Here is a 22,336-nt window from a genome sequence, read left to right as displayed (position 1 = left end):
GCCATTCTGTGTCAACAGCAGTCTAACTGCTCAGACATGACGAGTCCTTAGCTTTCTCTCAGAACATCTTTTCACTCTTTTTTTCAATGCAGCTGAAAAAGTAATTATATACTATCATAGAGCTGTATGACACTGCAGTGAAGACTACGCACTGATATTTTCTTAGCCTCTTCCTCCAAAATGTTTGGCTTCTGAACTGAATGACATCTTTATCTTTACTTTTACAAAGTAAATGAGGAGCTGCAAGATGCCCAAAGAGCTCTCACTGGAAGCATAAATAGAGATGTGATACACAGATATGAGCCATCACTTAATGAGATCTTCTAGCTACCATGATGGTGGAGTAGTGAAGATCATTCAGGTAAACTGGTTAAGATAGGCTAGTAGTTTATGTCGAATACATGACCTCAAAAGTCATCAGTACTAGTTAACTTACTCAAGATGAAATTTCTGATTACTCCAATGGAGTAAAAATATCAGACTTATCTGCCAGCTACAACACTGCAATTACACTGGGTGAATGCAAGTCTGCTTAAAAAGATGCAATCTATACTGCACTGGTAAAGTACACATGTGGATAACCTTCTTTCCCCCAGACTTGCATCTTGTCATTGTTCTCATTCCTTCAAATCTTAGTCACTACAATCCGCCAACAAAGTCTACCAACATTGCAGTTTGCAGTAGGTTTCTTTGGTAGTTGTTAAGCTTTGGAAACAGCTGAACCTCCCACCCCACTGGAAGTTCACTAAATAGGTACTGAAGTGTTATTCTAACCTGCAGATAAGAACCAATGGGTTCTGCTAACACCAAGAAATCATGCAGCCTCTGGATTTTTTTTTCACATATTACTTTAAGAATTAGCTTGCAAATAATGCTCATGTTAAAGACAATGCTGTTGTGAGGGAATTTGAGAAGAGTACTACCAACATCTTTACCAAAAGCGATGTGTCTTCCTGAAAAATGTAGTACATCTTAAAATGCTTCCCTGGTGTTCCTGTTTGTCAATGAGTTAAGTACATGCTGATTTAGGGATACATTTTCTACGTACTTACCTCCCATTTTTGTCATTTGCATGTCTAATCTATGTGCAATGCACTGTTAATTTACCCTGTAGTGTTCCCTTGGAATATAATTTGTATGCACATAAAATATCAATGTAATATCTAGAGATGAAATCCAATGGAAACAGTTTACTGTGAAATCCAGTCTTTGTTCCCTCATTTTTCCACTTCATTGACTGTTGCTTTTTTAAAGTTCTCCTAGAGCTCTCTCTTGCACAGCCTTTCATTATGTTGCATTATTTCTTTATTTGGGAAATAAAACTAAAAAGCTTTTTTATACAACCTAATTTCCTGTAAATTTTGGGATGATCTTAAGACAGTTCTTCAGGAGAGAAAATGCTAATCAATTTTATTTCAAACACACATTGAAATTCCACATAAATTGGTGCCAGAGTGCAAATGCTACTCAACTGGGAATGGAGAGGGGAGGGAAGAGAAATATATGCCAACTCTCACTTCAGTACAAAGGGTGTGAGATATATTTTATTTGAATCAAATGCTATTTAACAACTTAAGCATCTGGGGCACATCTGATAACTTGGGTAAAATGTATTGATTTCTCTATTGATTTTTCTAATATACCTTCTCTGTGAGGGAGCTGTAACTGAAAGTAGCAAGTGACTCAGCTAATGCCAACTCTAAGTACCGTGGAGATGTACTGATATACAAGATGGGTCATCACTGAATTTCAAAATACTATGGATCCTCAATTTTCACTTGAAGGAAATACTTGGTATCAGTGTCTTTCTTGCTTGGCTTGCAGTGTTTGCATTTTGTTTTCAATACGAATCTTTTAATGCATTTTTCTATTGATATATATATATAAGTGGCTTTGTTCATAAACTAGAAATGTACACATGGATTGAGAAGATATAATCTTTATACTACCATATATTTTAACCTTAGGATGATGCAGAGGCCTTTTCTTTAATCTCAAAAGTGATTTGTATGTTGAAATTATACACAGGAACATACTAAACATATGTAACACCTGTGAATTTCTGGTCAATTTAGTTCCAGAAGTAACTTTGAAATGCTATAATATTTATCACCCTCTCTGAGCAGTTTTGTATAAACAAAGGATAGAGAGGAACTCTTACACTCTTGAAAACACTAGAACTTTTGCCATTGAGTTCAATGCAATTGGAATTTCCTGGCCACAAATGGAATTTGCCACTGAACTCACTGCAAGTTTTTCTAGGCACTGTTGGATTTAGCCTTAAGAATTCTGCTCCCCACCCTCCCACCCCCACCCTTACCCCCCCCCCCCAAAAAAAAAAAAAAAAGAGCCAAAAAGAGTCTAATAAATCACTAGGAAAGGCAGCAAGGCAGCCTGGAGTCACAGGTAGCATTGTAAATATTTGCACACACTAAGCAACACTTGAAGTATCTTTTCAGCTGCAGGAACCCAGATGTTATATTTCAGCTCTGAAGGTCCAAGAATAAATTCTGTAAGAAAGAGTATTCAGGGCCCCCATAGCCCTTTAACCATTTGTCCACAGGATTTTCTGCAAACCCTAACCATGAAGAGATGGTTAGTGCTGCTCCTTGACATTAATTGCCAGGAAGGACAGGAAAGATCTAGGCCAAATAGGTAAATGACTGCACTATGAGAAGCTTTTGCTACTATTTGTAGAAAGACTTCATAAAATCAGTGGTCACTCTTCCTTCCCCAGCATTGTTTGCTCCTAGTTTCTCCATTGAACTTCATTTGGACATTTTTTATTGAAATCGTAGATTTCCTTGGAATGGAGAGAAAGAGTCCAAAATACACCACTTTTAACATGCTCTCCAAATTTGGCTCGAGGCTTCCATATGAAGCACTTATGAGGTGTCACACACCTGATTAACCTCAAGACTCTTCCAATTCCAGAAGTCAAAAAGTTTACCCTGAATTTGTTCTGGGTTCTCCGGTTGTGTAAGATGCCTATTATGTCTGTGAAAGCGTTATGAGAAATGCAGCACCCAATGATTCTGGGAAGTGCACCCTGCGAATATCTGGTCTGCAAAAAAGAAGCGGATGGATTTTGGAATAGGAGGGGTGGGAGGGGAACAGAGAGGAGGAGGGAGACGAAGAAGACTTCAACGTGCTGCGTTCCAGGGATCGTGAACCACCCCAAACTCCACTCGAAACTGTGACTGCTGGTAGTGGCTCATCTGCGTGCGAATAGAGAGAGGCACGTTATCTGCGGGCTGCACAATGACCCAATCTGCACTTCAGCTACAGCTGAAGTAAAGCTGAAATCCAATTACCGGCAGCCAGCGCATCTCCTCCTCTGGCATTATCAAGCCCAGCTCTTCAAAGGTTTATGTAATTCTACACGAAAAACAAAGAATCTTCTTGTTAAGTGCTATTGAATCCTGGAAACTCTCCCCGTGCGTCTCGCACAGCCTCATCCTGGAAACAACACGGCCTCGCTCCGCTGCCTTAATACAGCGAGGAGTAATTAAACACCGGGAATGGGCCGGGGGGGGCGGGGGGGGGCGGCCCCCCCTCCGCCCTGCTCCTCCGTGAGCCACGCGGTGGCACCAAAGCGCCGCTCTTCTCCCGCTGCGCGCCCCGCTGCGCGCCCCGCTGCGCGCCCCGCTGCGCGCCCCGCTGCGCGCTGCCAGGGCGCGGCTCGCACCTGGTCGGCTCTTGCCTGCCCCGGTAATAGTTGTTGTTCCCGGAACGTGGAAATACGACGGCAAGTCTTCTGCGTCCACCGAAAAGTCACCGGAACCCTCCGTCTCTTGAGCGCTGCTCCATTTGTGCCACAACTGCTATGAAAATAGACATAGATGCTTTTAAGAAATGCTTTTAAGCTGCCTTCCCATCTTTCTTTCTTTCTTTTTTTTTTTTTAGTTATTATTATTATTATTTTTACACTGCCTTCACTGATCATAACAATTTCTAAGACCTGAAACCTCCGACTGGGTCTATCTGGGCACAACTTCGTGTCTGCACAGTCCCAATATAAGAAAAAAATATTCAAGAACTGCCCTATCTAAGTGCAGTGCCCACGTAGATCTTGAGAGATGGTTGCTTTGTATTACATATATAACTAAGTCCCAGTCGGGCCCTGACACCTCTGCACTAAATGCTGGACAAACAAAGCCTTACCCAGTGCCCACTGAAGCCAGTGGTGGTTGGTCGGGCCCCATGGTGAGTGCTCCTAGCCTGAAGAGCTTACAAGTCCAAAAAGACAAAACAAACAATGGCAGACATAACAGGCATGCAGGCAGCTGCCTTGGCCCTGACCCTACAATTTTTTCTGGTCTGGTTTAACCCTGTCTGAGAGGGTTCACGATCTGGACTCTTATTTTAAATGCAAATCTTGCCTGCTTACTAATCCGAGAAAGCTGAATATTCTTTCTTTAATATATTCTACGTTGAGCTTTTAAGAGCAATATCAATATTCAATGTGTTTTCATACATCTAAACCATCAACAGAAAATAATTAATAAAGTATCAAATAGTTCTCTTCTGCTTTCTTTTCAAAAAAATATTTACCCTTCTCTCCACTCTTTTTTTTTTTTTCTTTTTTTCTCAGCACTTGCCAGTCTGTATTAATTATTCCTGGTTTTATGCACCATTTCGTATTTCAGGTTTCTATCTTGTGTGTTTATCTTTACTCATGTGTATTCCCTCTAGGTATCAATGAAACTATTCACATGCTTAATTAAACACAGACAAAATTTGGTAAGATTATGACTGCTTTTTATGCAACACTTAATCCCTGGGTATTATTTTACTTAGCTCTTCCCATTTTACCTGCCTTTTAACATAGTCTCTCAGGCAGCAGTTCCAAGCTATTTAAGTTCTGCCTTCTATCTTTTCTGTGGGATTTGAGGTCCCCAACCTCCAGCCATGTCAACCATCCCAAGTACAAGTGTCTGTACTGCTTATTTCTCCTCACCAAAACTCCATTCCAAGATACAGGTAACCTGCCCCAGTCCCTGAGTTCCCCCAGATCCTGCCACCAACCTTCCAGCAGAAGCCCCCTGGACTCCTTTACTGCTTTGCTCACCAAGCAAGCTTTAGCCAGACCACCTTGCTCCTGGCAGGTTCCTGACTTCCACTGGCCACCAAATCTTCACAGCATCCCCCAAAGACTGTTCTTCCCCCAGCACAAAGCCGGTAAAAGGGATGTAGGGCATGTCCTATGAGGAGAGGCTGAGGACACTTGGGTTGTCTAGTCTGGAGATAAGAAGGCTCAGAGGTGAACCCGTTACTCTCTGCAATGTCCTGAGGAAGACAAGTGGAGAGGGAGGTGCTGGTCTCTGCTCCCTGGTAATGGATGACAGGATGCACAGGAACTGTACAAAGCTGTGCCAGGGGAGGTTCAGACTGGTTATTCGGAAAATTTTCTTTACTGTGAGGGCAGTCAAACACTGGAACAGGCTTCCTAGAAAGGTGGTTGATGCCCCATTCTTATCAGCGTTCAAGAGGAATTTGGATAACACCCTCAATAATAAACTTTAACTTTTGGTTAGCCCTGAAGTGGTCAGGCAGTTGTACCAGATGATCTTTGAAGGTCCCTTCCACCTGAACTATTCTATAAAGATCCGTTCCCAGCCCAGAGCTTTTACAAAAAACTTAATTCCCTGCCAAGCAGCTAGCTCCTGCCTAGATGCAAGTTCCATGCAAACACTACTTACCTCCTTGTCCTCAGTGATCCCCACCAACTGTGGCAGTCTTACAGTAAAGAAATTTCGTCTAATATGAGAGGAGAGCAAGGCAGAAAAGGGACACAGAGAGGGAAAAGAAATGGGGAAGACAGGATAAGAAATCGCCCTCAGCTCCCCTTCACGTTGTGGCATCCCTCCCAGCTTGAGATCAAAACAGAGATGAATTTATTTGATTGTAAAAATGTAAACCATAAAACTTCTCCCTTTTTATTCAGTGAAATTCTAAATGTCAATAAATTGCTGAGCTTCATTTCTGAAAATCATTCTGTTTACCCTCCATTCCTGTTCAACAATTCTACATTCATTTCTCCTCTGTCATGCAATCGAATGTCACAGGGAGGAAACTGTTAGGTTAGTCCTCATATTCTGAGCACCTGAGGTCTTGTTTTTTTAACTCTCTGATCCGACTGTCTCCAGAAGGAACTCTAGTGTCTGTTGGTTTCTTGGGAGTAGCATTTTGTGGATCATTAGTAGGCATCACACACATCCTAACTGAGCAAAGTAATTCCTTTATGAGTTATTTTAAGAAAATATCAAGTAGTCAGTAAGACCCCTTTTTGTACTTAGGTATTTGACTTTTTTTTTTTTTTTAATATGCTGCTAAACTGAGAGTATCAACACAGTTTGGAGGAGGTATTTGGTAAACCTCTGTGCTTTTCTTCAAAAATCTACCAGCAGATTAAGATTTCACATGAACTTACTGCTGCTTACAATGAAGCTGTCTTTCTCCAGATCTTGATAATTTCTTTGCAGATGAAAGGACGGTAGGACTTGTTAAGTTTCCCTATCCCCTCTCCTCAAGAAAATTCTTTACTTTATGGAGCACCAGGCTGTTTTTTTTCAAATGTTCCTTGGGAGGTATTTAGGATCCCCACCTTCAAACTTGAACTTCAAAGTCAAGCACTGTCTAGTGCCCATCTTCTCAGCATATTTTTCAAGAACAAATTATAAACATTTCGAGCAAAGTGCACTTATTACAAGTTTGTTTGCCAAGTACTTCTGCCTCCCTTCTAAGTTCCAGCTACGTCAAAGCATCTGGTTTACAAACATGTTCCTCCCCTCGACTGGTACATGTATGCCAGGGTGTAGAGGCTTATCACTAATAAAGGAGTTTCCCAGATGAAAGCAGAAAATGCTGTGGGAGTCACTTAATAGACTCTCACTTGTCACAGAGTGTGTAGGCATGTTGTAGTCACCGAGCAGATGAATGAAGTGATGTGCAGGAGGAGTGATTTACCCAACTTCTTCAAGAGTCTGGTCTAAAATTCCACAAAGTCAATAGATTCCTGTTGATTTCTATGGACCTTACACTGTGCTTTCAGGTAATTATTTATTCTAATCGTGAGACAGTGACTGCCCTGGGTTTATCTTCTTTAGAAGAGCATGCAGTGATTTGAAATTCCTGCATATTTGCAACTTAGTTTACACAATATAAATATATATATATATTTACTGAGTAGGTAGATAAGAGTCTAAACTATTTTCTTCAGAAAGCAATGCAGTTCTCAGTCTCATTTTTACTCACAGCTATACCAAATGCGACTTACATAAAGGATAAGTTATTTTGACTTGAAGCTCAGGTCAACCCCAATTTCAAGAGAACATAAATCTGGCATAAAGCCATGTGCTTCTCATGCATCACACTCCACAGTGAGATCTATCATTACACAGACTCTAATACACAGTGCCTAAGCATTTTTTTTCTATCATAGACTGCATAGCAAAATTAAGAACTTTCAAACAACCCTGTGAAGATTTGTGGGAACTTAGGAAGATGTTACACCAATAAATGTTAGCCTGATTGGAACATTTAATAGGTATGGCAAAATGGCTATTACCACATTCTCTCATGGCTCTACTCCTAAATAGGATTTTCCTATCTTTTACAGAAGATTTTAAGGATCTTTCTCCTGATTTCAGGGGATTTCACCCTAATTTATAGTGATATGTCAAATGTGGACTTAGCTCAAAAGAGCTAAGTCTTGTCTAGACAATGGTGCTGGTAGGATTTTTCAAAAATCTTTTCGTTCATTCCTGCTAAAAGATTTCAGTATTTTTGTGAGTCCATTTAAGTACTAGTTATAATAAACTATATAGTATGGTATAATTTGTACAGTTTGTCTTTATATAACTTTATCCTCAAAGAAATAGCTCTGTATAGGATTGATGCCTGATCCGATGTCATACTGCACCTTGGCTTGCCCTTCCTTTGTTAGGAGGAAGGAGCACTGAGTCAGGAAGTAGCGAAGATTCCAAATTTCATTTCAGAACTATCTTTTTAAATCAGTGTAAAAAAAAAAAATGCTTTCAATAGCATGGAAAATCTCCAAACCTTTTGCTATCTCTGTTATCAAAATACTGAACTGTGCCCGCTCACTTGCGCAAGTCTTTGTTTGCACATACACTAGACAAGTAATCAGATGTATTATTCTTACACAATGCCTTGCAGTCCGGATGCTTTGCAAACTGAATGTGTCTGTCCCTATCTTTTGCATGTGTATGCAGGACAAAAGGGCAAAAGGAGCCTTCCTCAAATCTTACAAGTCCCTTGCAATGACAAATACGGTATTTGCAGAAAAGGTTTTTTTCAGGCCTTGACTGCAAAGCACCTCAGATTCTGGTTATACCTATACTGAAATATTAAGTCAAGGCTTTTGTCCCTGTGGGAGCTCAGTCTGCACAGCTTACGTGTCGGTTTGGGTTGTTTGTAGCATCTGACCGGACAGAAGCCCAGGGAGCCTATCATTTTCAAGATGGCTGTATCTGCATAAAATCCCGGCTAAGTACTCAGAAATTTGAACAGTCATCTTTATTACCATAAGTCCAAAATTAAAAAGAATAGAGAAATAATAATGATGCGCCATAAATGCATAGTGAAAAGCAAACATTTTCCTTGGAGCGGAGCAAAGAAGTGGGTGGCCACACTTGATAGTAACATTGGTTAAATCTTTCAAGAAGCCACTGATATAGTGAAAGCGGCATGTTACAAGAAAAAAAAAAAAAAAAAAAACAGACTGATTCTCAAATTTGCACTTTTCATTTCAGCAGTGGGGAATCCAGTGCAAGAGCAGCCTGAAAACAGGACCTGCCATCTGGCTGAGCCAAAGCGATACATAACTGTTTTTCAAGTACATCATTTTATGGGCTACCTAATCCAGTGCAATTCCTGTGAGGATGTGCATGTAACTCAGCCCACCTCCCTTTCAGCTCCAAGTGTTGCTACTAAAAGATTCTTCTCTGTTTATTCTGCTATGTTTTTCATTATGAAGCTTACATATTGTCTTCTTTTCTTCTTCTGGTACTCGAAATGCTGAATTATTGCTCATGGTTCTGTGTGACCTGGTTCTGATGTTATTAGTCTAGCTGCTGTATTTTTGTTATAAAGTATTTCAGGTATATCGCTCCTTTGGAACAGTACATTTCTTTTGTGAAAGACCTTCTATTGTGTGCCTGTTTTTCACAATATATATGTGTGGTACCTACTGCAAATGATTATCTGCTGTATACATAAAAATAAGGTGTTTTAATCATAATATGCCCATCATTCCTGCTGGCCAATTTACAGATTAAAAAAAAAAAAAGTTTAAAAAAAAAAGTTTAAAAGAAGAAAAGAAGTACTGGTGTTCCTGGAAATTTTCTATTACAGGAGGAAAAAATAAAATAAAATAAAATAACAACAACAAAAAAATCCCTAATCTCATTCAATACTGCCAACTGGAAAGAAAATCCAAATGTATACTATTCATTGCTATGTTTTCTGAGGCTAGTCAAATGCAGGCTGTTTCATATCAATGGCAGGAATGAAATGTCAGAATTAAAGGCCTTTTGTATTTTCCTGGATCTTAGCAGCCAGAACATAGAGGCATCTTGAGCTGACCTCTCCTGATGAAGACGAGTAGAAGGAAAGAGGAAGTCTACAATTAAAAGAAGCCAGAACCCAAGTGATGATGTGATTTACAAATCAGAGATGCAGCTTTCAGAAACAAATAGGACATGTCTATGATCCAGTGACTTTCAGTGTGATATTTTCCGTCTCTGTCCCCCTAAAGTTTTCAAAAGTCCAGATTAGACTAAAATGGGAGGAAAGGGACTTGTTTCCCCCAGTAACATCACTTATTCCACACAAGCAGACTTTGACTTGCGTTGAGGTCTCTCATTGCCTCAGGAATGTAAGAGGTTAATTCAAGCTGTCTTGATATCAGATAATAATTACATGATTTATGACCTCTGTCATAAAGCATCCAAGAGATCAAAGACCAAAATAATGTTGCCTCATTTTATGCTGATTTTGTTCAATGCTGGTAACAGATGGAACTTTTTTTTTTTTTTGCTAGAAGTCCATTTTTTTCTTGCTTTAAGTCCAGTAAACTAATTGTTGCTTAATATGTACCATTTTCACCATTTTTCTTTGAACTTCATCATGTCTTCCACCCGTAACATATCCAAATAATGGGCATTTGCTATTATTAAGGTAATTCCTAAACTTTCTAAAAACAGTTTTTTTTTGTTTGCTTGTTTGTTTGTTTTTTAAAGTCTTAGTTTTAGAACAAAGGAGAGTTCTGCATTAAGATTCTTTTTTTATTTTATTTTATTTTATTTTATTTTATTTTATTTTATTTTATTTTATTTTATTTTATTTTATTTTATTTTATTTTATTTTATTTTATTTTATTTTATTAAGTTTATTTATACCCTTTTAAAATTATTGTGCACCCCTAACTGGTTTTACTGCAGAATCCTTTACAAAAATTTCATAAAGTGGCAGACATGCTATATTGTTCTTTGGTTTGGTTCATTTAATACTGCAAACTTTTCTGTTCCAATAGTACAGGCACTCTTTTCTGCGGGGAGGCATATGAAAAGTACCATCTATACAGAAAATCAAGGAGTTTAGATAAGAATAAACTAATTACCCAAGTTGGAATTTTGACAAGACACTAAAATCAATATCACCACTTCCTTATACCAATGCAATGAAGAATAAGTCACAGGGTAAGACTTAACTTTCTATATGTCATTGGAGAGAGACAATGCTTTCAGCATCAGTGTCTTTTGGCACTGGACACAGGGCTGGATCAATACTGACACCAGAACAGGAATGTCACCTGCCAGGATTTTTCCAGCGTGCCTGGTTTAAAATAAATAAATAAATAAATAAATAGATTAAAGCACAGGAACAGCTCTCTGAAGGCTTTTCTTTTATTCCCAGACAACTCATAGAATTCCTCTGTGAACTTGGGCACTCCCTGTCTCTCAATTTGTCTTCTGTTTAAAGGAAATAATAACACTGACTTCACAGGATTTTTGAGTGATTCTACTTATTAATTTTTGTAAAAAGCTACAAGTCTTTTTGCTGGAAAGCAATATAAAAGTGCCAAGTTTTATTCATGCACTTATTAGTATCCTATATACTAGTGTACACTTAACAAACTAGTTGTGTTTGTAAAACAACTTCCGATGGTATACCTATGGTTTCTTCAGAATTTTATTTAATACATTATCTCCTACAAGCCTGGTTCAGAGAAAGATACACCGTTACTAAGGTCTCTTTTGATTACTCAGGATCATAATGTTTTGTACTGATGCATTTGGAGTCTTTTGCTTAGATGGCTGCAAGGTACCTAAAGCTCAGTGTTTCAGCCTGGTCATTTCAGAGCTTTGCAAAATATAAAACCAGAAGTACCACCACAATCATATGGTCCGGCTTCTTGTATGGAGCAGACTGTTAGAGTTGCCTACACTAATTCTTTGAGCTACAAACTGTCTTTTAGAAAAGCATGTTACAATTGCTATTAAGGATGTTAGGAAGTAGCTCACTCCAACTGGCAGAAATATGTATCCTCATTTCCGGCATGAATTTGCCCAGATTTTCCTATTTCATCATATTATTGTTAATTTAATATATTTGCTAGATTTAAGAGTCCATAACAGAACCTTTAAAATTCCCCATGGTAACAGCTTAGAAGTTGTTTCAAATCAATCTGTGATACTCTAAACTGATAAAATAAACGGATTGAGCTCTTTGAGTCTTTTACCCTGAGGCATGATTAACAGTCCCCATGTCATGCTTGTGACTTTTCTCTGAACTTCTTCAACAATATTCTTGAACCATGGACCCCAGGACTGGTCAAAATATTTCAATAATGATTTCATCAGCGCTAAATACAACAACAGTGTAATAACTCTCGACACCTATCTTCATTCATTATTCCTCTGATGCCTATTTATTAAACTCATATTAGACATTTGGTGCACTGTGTCATATTGGGAAATTATATGCAGATGACTATGAACTCTGATCCCCAACTCTTTCGAGAAGTATTGCTTTCGAGAACAGAGGATACAATATCTAATTACAGGCTGAAATGCTACTTCTTAGATTTTTAGTTATTTAAATATATTTCACCATACTAATATTTATACTGTTTGGAAGAGATTTGATTACTCTCTGTTGGTGATGAGCCTCTGTGTTGACAGAGTCCTCCAGTCATTTTTATGTTTACAAACATAGGCTCTGATGGTTCATCTCTGGCGATCCAGCTGGAGCAATTGTCAATGATTAAAGTTCCAGTTGATGGAGGAAGACTCTTTCAAAATGTGATCCTGTGAGAACTGTATAATTCTCCACTGGGACTTGCTAAGATGCTTTTCTGAATTCAACAGAGATAAGCAAGGAAGATGATCTCCTTTCATCCACCAGATATAAACGTGCAAGTTACTGTTGAACAGAGACTATCCAGACCTTTTAAAATAAAGGTGCTCAGTACCATCTTTTGGTATAGAACACCACCACAGTTGAAGACCTTGTTGAGTGAAGATGAATTGTCATTCCTTTGTTTTACATTAGCCTGGCACTGATACTGTGTTAACATTTTTCTTGTATTATGAGAACATATGCAAAGAATGGGTAAAGTATTTTTACATTATCTCTGTAATGCTAAAAATTTCAGTTAAATCTCCCTAAACTATTTTTTTTTTTTTTTGGCAAAGTAGACTATATAATATCGGTGCCAGTGAAAACACTAGCCTTCCCCCTGCTACTGGTTAGAACATCCTTTCTTACCTCTTAACTAAAGAAATTCATAATATGGCATAATATGGTGAGTCTTAATTGAAAACTACCTCTAAAATTTACAGCTCTGGCACAAAAAAACAAAAACAAAACAAAACAAAAAGCTATAAGGTTTGGTTGAAAGAAACAAATATTTAGCCAAAGATGCTATTTAAACAAGTCTTACAAAGAATTACAGATTTTACAGAATCAGTAGGTATTTATTATTATTTAAAGTAAGGAGACTTTAGATAATCTAGATAATCTCAAGATTTCACTGACTCATTGTCCCTCCAGCTCTTCTCAAGTAATAAATAGTTAGCAAAAACCATTAAGTAATGAGAAGAGAGAGGAATTTTCAGTGGAATTTTCCCTTTCAGAAAAGGATAGGTCAATTTCACTTCTTATTAGAAATGTTACATATATGATAAGTGCTTCTTTAATTCCATTTTGCAGTCCTCGTTTTTCTATGTATTATTCAGAGATTAGATTGATTATTGTAGATATTTAGGACAAACAATTCTGGTTTTGCACAAAGCTTAATAGGACGTATTTGTCCCTCCTCTGAAATGTGCTCAGAGGAATTGTTGTCAGAACTAGTTACAGCTTCTTCTTTCTCAGCCTGCCCTGTCCTGTCTTGCTTTGCTCCTCAGCTGAAGTTAGAACATAAAATAAGTTTGTGAACTCTATATGGTTCTAATTTATGAAGCTGGCTTTGGTCCCTAAGGGACCATATGCTGGCCAGAAATCATCACAATAAAGACACAGTTCATCTTCCCTCTGAATTTCCCAATCTTTCTTTTGCTTAACATGCTTTTTTGGACAAGACAGAAAGCAGTGGGAACCAGCTCCTCTGGTTGTATACCATTCAACAGTTCACTTCAGCCAGGGGAATTTCTACACTGGCATCTGTGACCAGATTCCAAGTTTCTTTACTGTTCAAAGACTGCAAAACAGCTGGGTCAAGGGGCAAAGAGCCTATCTGAATTTATTTTGCTTAAGCTTGAGGTCTGGTCTTGCTTAGCTAACAAGATCTCATTACATCATAGTCCATGCAGCTATGCCTTACAACGTGTGCTTTGGACAAGATGGTGAAAAGCCATTAAGCGAACACAGAGATTGCTCAGATTTCTTCATACTGAGATTTTTGCACCAAGTACTCAAGTTTTCAATCAAAAATTGATCAAAGAAGAACAGGAAAAAGAAGAGATGTACATTTCTTTAATACTAATACTTTTCGCTTGTGGGGAAGGTAATTTCCTTTACAAAAGAGGCTAGACTCTGTTTCATGGTGAAATTTTCCTCTCATATATGATGTTATGGAGAACTCAAATAAGAAAACAACAGATTTCTATCTGCTACGCAGATATTTTGTGGGCAACCAAATTGTACATTTTTCATCTTAGAGTATTTTTTAGCTAAACAAAACACAATGTACTTGAAAATGTGCTGTCAGTGCTTTCATACTTGTGTTTCACACTTGCTTCAGCACATTGATAAAAGAGGAACAATATTTACAAGACAGAAGCCAGTTAAGCTTTGAACCCAGATTTTTTCCATGCTATAATAAAGTGGTGCATCCAGCATGAATTAGTCAGTGCTTCAGAGTAATAGGATGCATACTGTCAACAGCTATGGCTATGCTTGTTCCCTGGCTACAAATTACTGTTGTCCTCAAATTGGGCTGCAAGATCCATTGCAAACTAACTGAAATAGATTTTTTTTTTTTTTACAATGCATGGTACAACACTGTCCTCAATGTGCAGGTGTTAACTACAATTGAAACTGAAATCTTAAATATTAATAATTATAAGACATTTCCTTTAGTGACATTTCCTTTCTGTTTATGAATACATCCTCCCACATGCCATCCCATACAGTGGTGTTCCCGAATTTTTAAACTGCCTGAAACAGAAGCTTGTAAGGAATGGTGTGGTTGGTCCCATTTGTCTTCGTGGGGTGTTAAAAGCCTCGTGATTACAATTCTGACCTCAACAGGGCTCATAGCCAGACCTGGCTGTTGTGATCATGGAACCTTAACTCGTATACAGCACATGCTATGAATTTTTCCTGAGTTAATTTTTATCTTAATGATAGTATATACATAGGAAAATATTCACTCCTGTGATGAGGAACCCATGACAGTATGTAAGAAATTATTCGAGAATGGTCTTATTGTTAAAAATGTTCCTCTGCATTGTAGTCTGAATTTGTCTCATTGCAAATGCCATCCTCTGGAATCTGTTATACTTTGTCTGTAACAGTGAGGACCCCTCTATTATCAAAATATACTGCTTTGTGGGTATTGTGATACATGCTTTAAAATGTGTTTGAATTCTTGTTACTCTCCCATTAACCTTTTCCAAGTTTTAATCATCTCTCTTGAACTGTAGACATACATTTCTTCTGATCATTGCACTGAGAACTAAGCAAAGATTTTGCTCAGTTGATTGTCATGATCCCTGTGGGTTTTTAGAAGATATTTTTTTTTTTCCAACACAGGCCCTTTGTCTCACTCTCAGCTCCTCCCAGCACAAGTATCCAGTGCACGTTTTGCATTCCCTTTTCCCATGTATCATTTTAGCATCTATTTCATTCATTGTTTGGGATTGATATCAGATTGACAAGCCCATCCACACTGTCTTGTTTACCACTTAGAAATACAGTTAAAGCATTTGCATTCTTCCATTCTTTTTGGAACTTGCTTTGTTTTCCAAGATTTATTGGAAATCCATATTAATGGTAAAGCAAGAAGTGCATCCCACTCTTTTAAGACTCTTGAATGTCAATTATCTGTCTATTTATTTTAAAAACTCTAGCTTTTGTAACTGCTGCTTATTGTCCTCTTTTGTTGCTCTAAAATTCAAAACTATTTATTCACTATGTCTATGATCAAAAAATTCTGCTTTATCTTTATAATTTTTAATTCTGCTGTCAGGTTTTCCTTATATGATATTGCCACCTAATTCCATTTTTTGGTGGATGCAACTCTTTGAGTTAGGAAATGACAATATTAAATACCCATTTTATTAAGTTTGGGTTGAGTTTCCTCATTTTAACACAATTTTCCTTCCTCTGTCATTTCAGATAGGTAGTTAAGGTATTGCCAAATGATACAGTTCAATATTCTGCTCTGGACACCCCCTATTCCTCCATGAGGGCATTCATGCATGAGTGTTTGTTTGCAAAGTGTTGTGACGTGGAAACAGATGATGTAATTCTTCTAGTCAGTGGGGGTATTTATAGCACATATTATCCAAAATAAGTCTTTAATTTAGAAGGCTATTTTCTCTTATTCCCTGTGCTCAGTTGAAAGATACCAAGGGGATTCAATGTATCCATGTGAATCTCCCGTCTCTTCTAAGATGGGAGAAGCCTAAAGAAACCATGTCATTCATAAAATGTGTGTAAGGAGGTGTCTAAAATTCAGTTGTTTGGTTACCTCTCTCCTTCTTACTTCTGCTTCTCTCTGCCCTTTCCTGGGCAGATTAGAACACTCATTTTAATAATCCAATCACACATACACATTCCCATCAGATTTCAGCCCAGCTAAGGCAAACTCAGCTCATAAATAAACAGTATCAATTTCTGTTCTTTAGCAGGCTACCAACACTGATGTACAGACACTTACAGATGTTGGTCTTTTGCTTTACTTTCAATACCTGAATTTCATACAAACTCAGTGTTTCTGTTCCGATATGAGGGTTAATTCACTGATGAAGTTTCATAGTATAGTTGTTCACATATCCGTTGGTACCAGTGTAGACAGAGGGAGATGCTACCAATGGACAATGCACAAACGGTTCAGGGTTGTTTTGGTGGTTAACCAGGATTCTAAGGTTTCTCCACAATATTCTAAAGTGCTTTCAGACCTGTCTGGCCCAAAGGAATCTAAATCTTAATTCAGAATAACAACAACAACAACAAAATCCTTGATGTTTTTACATTTTTGAAGCACCAAACTATTTCTCCATTTCTAGACTGTAGCTACACCTTGTAAATGGTCAGCGATACACGGATTAACATATAGCAGTGTAACATTAATTTAATTTCACATATAAAGAATACAAGATGTATCTTGCTGATTTATTGCTCTTATTTATTAAAGACCTTGATATTTATTTATTTAGTCTCCATATACTTTGTAGTTAGCTGGTCAGAGTCACGGTGCAACCAGCAGTCTTTCTGTAGATTTTAGGTAATACTTGCGTCTGGTAAGCTTTCAGGTAATGCTTATGTTAGGACCAGAGCAGGCCCTATTAAAATCCACGGATAAACTAGCAGATCATCTCCTAGAATAATCCCTCTTAAACCTTTATTACAGCAAGTAGTGCCAGTTCACCTGTTATATTAAATTTAATAAATTACAGTAAGAAGAATGCAGACATATGGGCAGTACAGGTAATTCTTCAAAAAGACGATTATTGTTTTTGCCTTCTTCAGCATGGATATATATGGGCCCAAAATCAAGTGTGTTATTTTGTTGGTTTTATTTATTTATTTATTTATTTATTTATTTATTTTTTCAACAAACTAAAAATACCAGAATTTATGTGTGTAGTACCTATAATTCTATAACTGGAACAATTTTTTAAGAAGTCAACATTGATTTAAGTACTCTTAAAGACAAAATTGTCAGATTTCCAAGATTATTGTCAAGATTATTTTCAATAATCTGATGCCTTTAAAAGGTGATTTTTCTGGTGACTTCTGAAAATCTAACACAGAGGGCACTCATGAGTAGAAGAGCCATTTGTTTAATGAGATGTCCAAGCCTAAGATTCTCACCACCAACAAAGCACTCCAGAGAATGTACACGAAACTGCTGGATGGTTGGGCTGAGGTAAGAAGATGCATATGGTTTGAGCAGATGACTCTGGAACATGCTTTCCACATGTCCAAGTAAGCTTCGGCTAGAGCCGCATCTTTGGAAATGTGGAACATCGGAGCTAGTGTCGTTCCTGCCTTGAACTGGAATCAGGATCCATGAGTTACTGAAATGATTTAGGAGTAGTTGCAGTTTGAGAACATGAAAAGACGTTGTCTAATATTGGAAAAGAAAAAAAAAAAAAAGACCATGTAAATAAAAAGAATTCCTTTTAAAAGATTTTTTTTTTGTAATTATTAAGTGATTGGGTATAAAATTGCTAAACCTCTTGCCTCGATACAAATGTCCAAGGCTACAGATAACACTTCATTTCTTCACAAATCATTTGTTCTAAAAAGTGCTGTTTTTTCTGAGTCACTTATCCTTGCCTACTGCTTTGCTTCTTACACAATGAGTAAAATAACTGACAGACTAAAGTGCAGTGCTGTGATATCCAATTGTGTTGACTGTGCGTGATTCTACATTTCTCTGATTCTCCTTCTAGCTCTACTGGCTGTGCAGCTGTAGCAATAAAAAGTGTGTTTTGCTGTTTAAGGAAAGTGACAAGTAGGATGCCGAGGGAGAAAGTAGTATTTTGTCACTTATCTGATTATAGTTTTGTACAAATTTGGAAAACAAGTTACTTTACTGCTTCTATATCACAGAACTCTATAATTCACATCTACAAGACAGTAACTCTATTGCTTTAGAATATATATTCTAAGGTTGTGTCCCTGCAATCTCCTTAAATAAACCTAAAAAATGGGCTTGTTTATTTAGTGTTCGACTAGCGTAAAACTCCTGTATCTAACCATATTGTTAACATCCACAGTCTGCTTTCAATTTGCTTCACAAACCCGTGAATTCTACACAAGTGCTTGTGGGTGGAAAGATGACTACTTAATACATGTTAATTTGTGTGCATGACATAGAAACGGTTTCTAAAAAGACAGCTCTGTCCCCTACCCCTAAATACTGACAAAATTTTCAGAATGCCAGGAATGTTGTTACAGATGTGTAAATGCCATGAAACTGAATGCAATTTTGCATCTTTAATGTGGTCCTTGTGCCTCTGGTACCAAAGTAAAGCAGTTTCCTGATACAGCTGTAATTGCTGTTTGGTTACTAAATATATTTCCTTAAACATAAGAATGTTTGCTTTTTTTTTTTTTTTTTCTTAAAGAACTAGAAACTTTGTGCTCTTTTGGTATTATGAAATCATAGTTTAATATCAGTGCTGAAAACCATATTTGGGGCTGGGAGCAAACAAAATCAATCCTGTTTTCTTCTGTGAAGCTGAACCTAGTGTGTTCCCTCCACAAACTTCAGGTTCTGACAGATGGATTTCCACCCTGTGAAAGCAAGTCATAGTCCATGGGCAACAAATACATGCTACACGAAGACATCATGGGACAAGTGTAAGAGGCCTAGTGCTGCCTTACCGCTCATTTACTTCTACCAGCCCACGCACTTTGTTTTGAGTGAGGCTGAAGCAGTTCATCTGGAGGTGACACTTCCCGCAGCCCTGTAGCTTGGGGCAGGGACACTTTTGCATGCTGGAAGAGGAGAGTGGAAGCAACACAACAAATAGAAGCAGAAAATCTTCCTGTTAGGAAGACTTCTGTCAGCTTTAATGAAAAATTCCTGCAAGTCTCTGTGTTATGATTTGCTCTGAGGAAACCAAGAAGGGAAAAAAATGCAGATAAACGATCACAAGATAGAAAAGGAAAGGCCAGACCACAGATCTTGGTGGAACTTGTGAAGACCCAGTGCTTTACAGCCAGCACTGTATTGTCACTGCTGAGACTGCTTTTGCTGACTTTGTTTACCTGACTCCTAAAAGCAATCCCACGTAATCTATACCTCGAGCGAGGTGCCTGGGCTGCCTGCCCGTCATGGCGAGGAAGTCAGGGATCTCACGGGGAAATCTGCAGCTGTCACTTTTCTGAGAGACAGAATAGACAGTATTGTCTCAACTGCTGACCTTCTTGGGATTGCCATACCCTGTTACGTTGTGACTCAGATGTTGTTATGTTGTGTTCTTTTGGACATGGTGCTCATGGGGTCTGTTTTATAAAAGCAGCAGGTGTTCTCACCTGTTTTAAAACTTCCAGTTTTGCAATATCTTTGCAGTAGCTGCAATATATATATCTTAATAGAATAAATAAGTTATGTTATTCTAATTGTTTCCTAGACCTTCCTCAGGCATAAACCATCAGTCAGCTCCCGTGACCTAAGCACTTGCTTTCAGCTGGCCCAAAGTGGGGATGCAGTGTCACTTTGCAGAAAAAAAAAAAAGGCTGAAGATGGACAGGAGCAGTGAGAGAAGTGTGATTACACAGCCCAGTGGGTAGGACACTTACAGAGGAAAGGGGAGGCTAGGGTCAGGCAAGGCTCTAAGGACTGGTTGGGCATTTTACCTAATTAAAAATTAATGCTCAGCTGCACAGAGGATGCCTAGTTTTAGGAGGTTGGTTTGGTTTAGGAAACATGCCAAGCTTTTCAACCCTACTGTGACAGTTATTTCGAGCAGAAGTGGCATCTTAGGAGCCAAAGGGATTTTAGTGTCACCTTAGCAATGCTAACTCATCAGAGGGCTAAAGAAGGATTTTGAAGATTGCAGCTTGGATTTAGGAGCCTACATTTTAGCAGCACCTTTTACAATATCTAAACTTTACAGGTCAGATGCTAAATTTTCCAGAAGCCATGAGCTGTTTGTGGGACACACTGAGAACTATTGCTTATGCTTGTTTGTGATACTGCTCCAAGGGTTGTCCTTTGGAAACTTGTCTCTGTCTTAAAACTTTCCTCACCTTTGACTGAATAATACTTTTGTATACACGCTTAAATTTTGGGGACTGGGACCTTTACCTGAAAGGTCAGTGTGGCACATTTCTCCTCCATGCCTGGCCACACAAAACAGGAAAAGAAACCACAAAGTTCTGTAGGTCAAGCTTTTATATATAGATGTGAAATATAAGGTAAAAAAAAAAAAAAAATCAGCCATGTTTTTCCAATACATGAAATGGTTGAAGATTTGCACAGCTTATTGTTATTATGATTCTTCTGTATCAAAGAATCCAGGGAAGACTATCACAGTGCAACCCCCTCCTTTTGGGGCAGCACTGTTAAGACAGCATACATAAGGCAGCATCCTGCTTTGTTTTTCTTTTCTCCAACAACTCTAATTATTTTATTTTTAATTTTGGTTGTTGCTCTAATGCTTATTGAGTAACTTTAAAATGAAATTGTAATAAAACACACTTAAAGCTGTAGGCAGTGCAAACACTGAAATGATCTGCGAATTTTTGGACACAAGTTTTTTACCAAACATTCCTAAATCAGTAATTGGTAGCAGTGGCCCAGCCATTTCCCAAACCAGAGAACATTTCACAGGATTTATTTCTGCCAGAGGAATGTTAAACACTTCTCTCACCAATTCAGAAACCTTAGCCTTTAATGTTGACTCAAAGAGCTTAGTTGCTTATGAGAGCTTAGTTTACTACGGAGAAGGTGGAAAGTATTTTTTTCGGAATAATGTGAAAATAGCTTTTAGACAAAGGAATACTGAAAGTGTTTATTGCCTGCAGGGTAATCCCACGTTTCATGATAGCCTAGAAAGTGGACATATAGCCTTAGAGGAAAAGGGTTTTTGCTCTTTTAACACGTCAAGAAGCTAAAGGGGAGACCCTCATCCTGAGCATCAACAGCTACTGGTAGGACAGAGGAAATTTGAGTTTCACTGTGATGAGGAATCAGACAGGGAAACAAGATTTGTAAGAGCGTGTTAAACTGCCATCGCCCCCTAACAATAGCCACAGCACTGGAAAATGCCGACCGCTAATTACAGGATAAAACCGGTGAGCACTTGCAAAATGTCAGGCTGAAGACGGGCAAAAAGCCGCGAATTTCCACAGCTGAAGAACAACCTGGAAGCTGACTTTTAATGATAAAGCACTCCATACCGAAACCCACCTGGATCAATCCTTACCAAATGCCACATGCTTTAAAATAGGAGCTGTGGTAAAATAATGATAAGCCTGATGGTTTTCATCGCAGGGGTCTGTGACCACCCACTTGCATGTCCCTTCCTACCCCACTCTGAGTAACAACTGACCTCTGAAACTCAAGGAATACCTGGAAAATCCTAAAGGAAGCACATCTTTCTTGGTTCTTCACTACTGATGGCAAATGAGCACTCTGTAGGCCTGTTAGCTGAAGAGTTGAGAAAGGGCTGAAGTGTGAGGGCAGCTCTCACCTGGTCAGCCACACAAAGCAGGTACAGTGCTTACACCGGGTAATGCAAAAGCATTTTGTGATTCCTCTGAGGATCTGTTTACAGCTCTTGACATTGTAGGAGGACTGAGAGGTAGCATTAGGACACACCAGCCTCATCCGTTATGTTATTCTATGTGCGTTTTCTTTGTGTTCCTTCTCAGGACCCAGCATCGCAGGATGGGTGCGCAGAACGGAACTGGAATCCCACAGCCGGCAACCTAGCTACAAGAACTCTTCATTTTTACTTAATTTAACCTTTTTGGCTTGCATTAGCTTTCTGATGAACTTTCTCCTGAAAACTGGAAGCCGTGTGGGTGCCGGGCCGCTTCGGAAGGGCCACCATCCTTGGGCTGCCGGGGGCCAGGCCGAGCAGCAGAGGCCGGACACCACGGTGAAGGGCTTCCAGCT

At 38.5% G+C, this 22,336-nt stretch overlaps 1 protein-coding gene across 3 annotated transcripts in view; it reads right to left on the bottom strand.

The window, feature by feature from the left end:
- PPP1R3A (protein phosphatase 1 regulatory subunit 3A) overlaps positions 1 to 5,059 on the bottom strand; it is a 57,380-nt gene extending 52,321 nt beyond the window's left edge. For all 3 annotated transcript variants that reach the window (XM_080555065.1, XM_080555066.1, XM_080555064.1), the window contains exon 1: positions 3,689 to 5,059. The gene's annotated coding sequence lies outside the window, so the exon portion shown is untranslated. The remainder of the gene's footprint in view (positions 1 to 3,688) is intronic.
- Positions 5,060 to 22,336: the final 17,277 nt, after the last annotated feature.

This window comes from Anser brachyrhynchus (genome assembly GCF_964034855.1).
Source record: "Anser brachyrhynchus genome assembly, chromosome: 1".
Taxonomy (NCBI): Eukaryota; Metazoa; Chordata; class Aves; order Anseriformes; family Anatidae; genus Anser; species Anser brachyrhynchus.
Note: the sequence above shows the minus strand (reverse complement) of the source record. Positions and strands in the feature narration are given on the sequence as shown.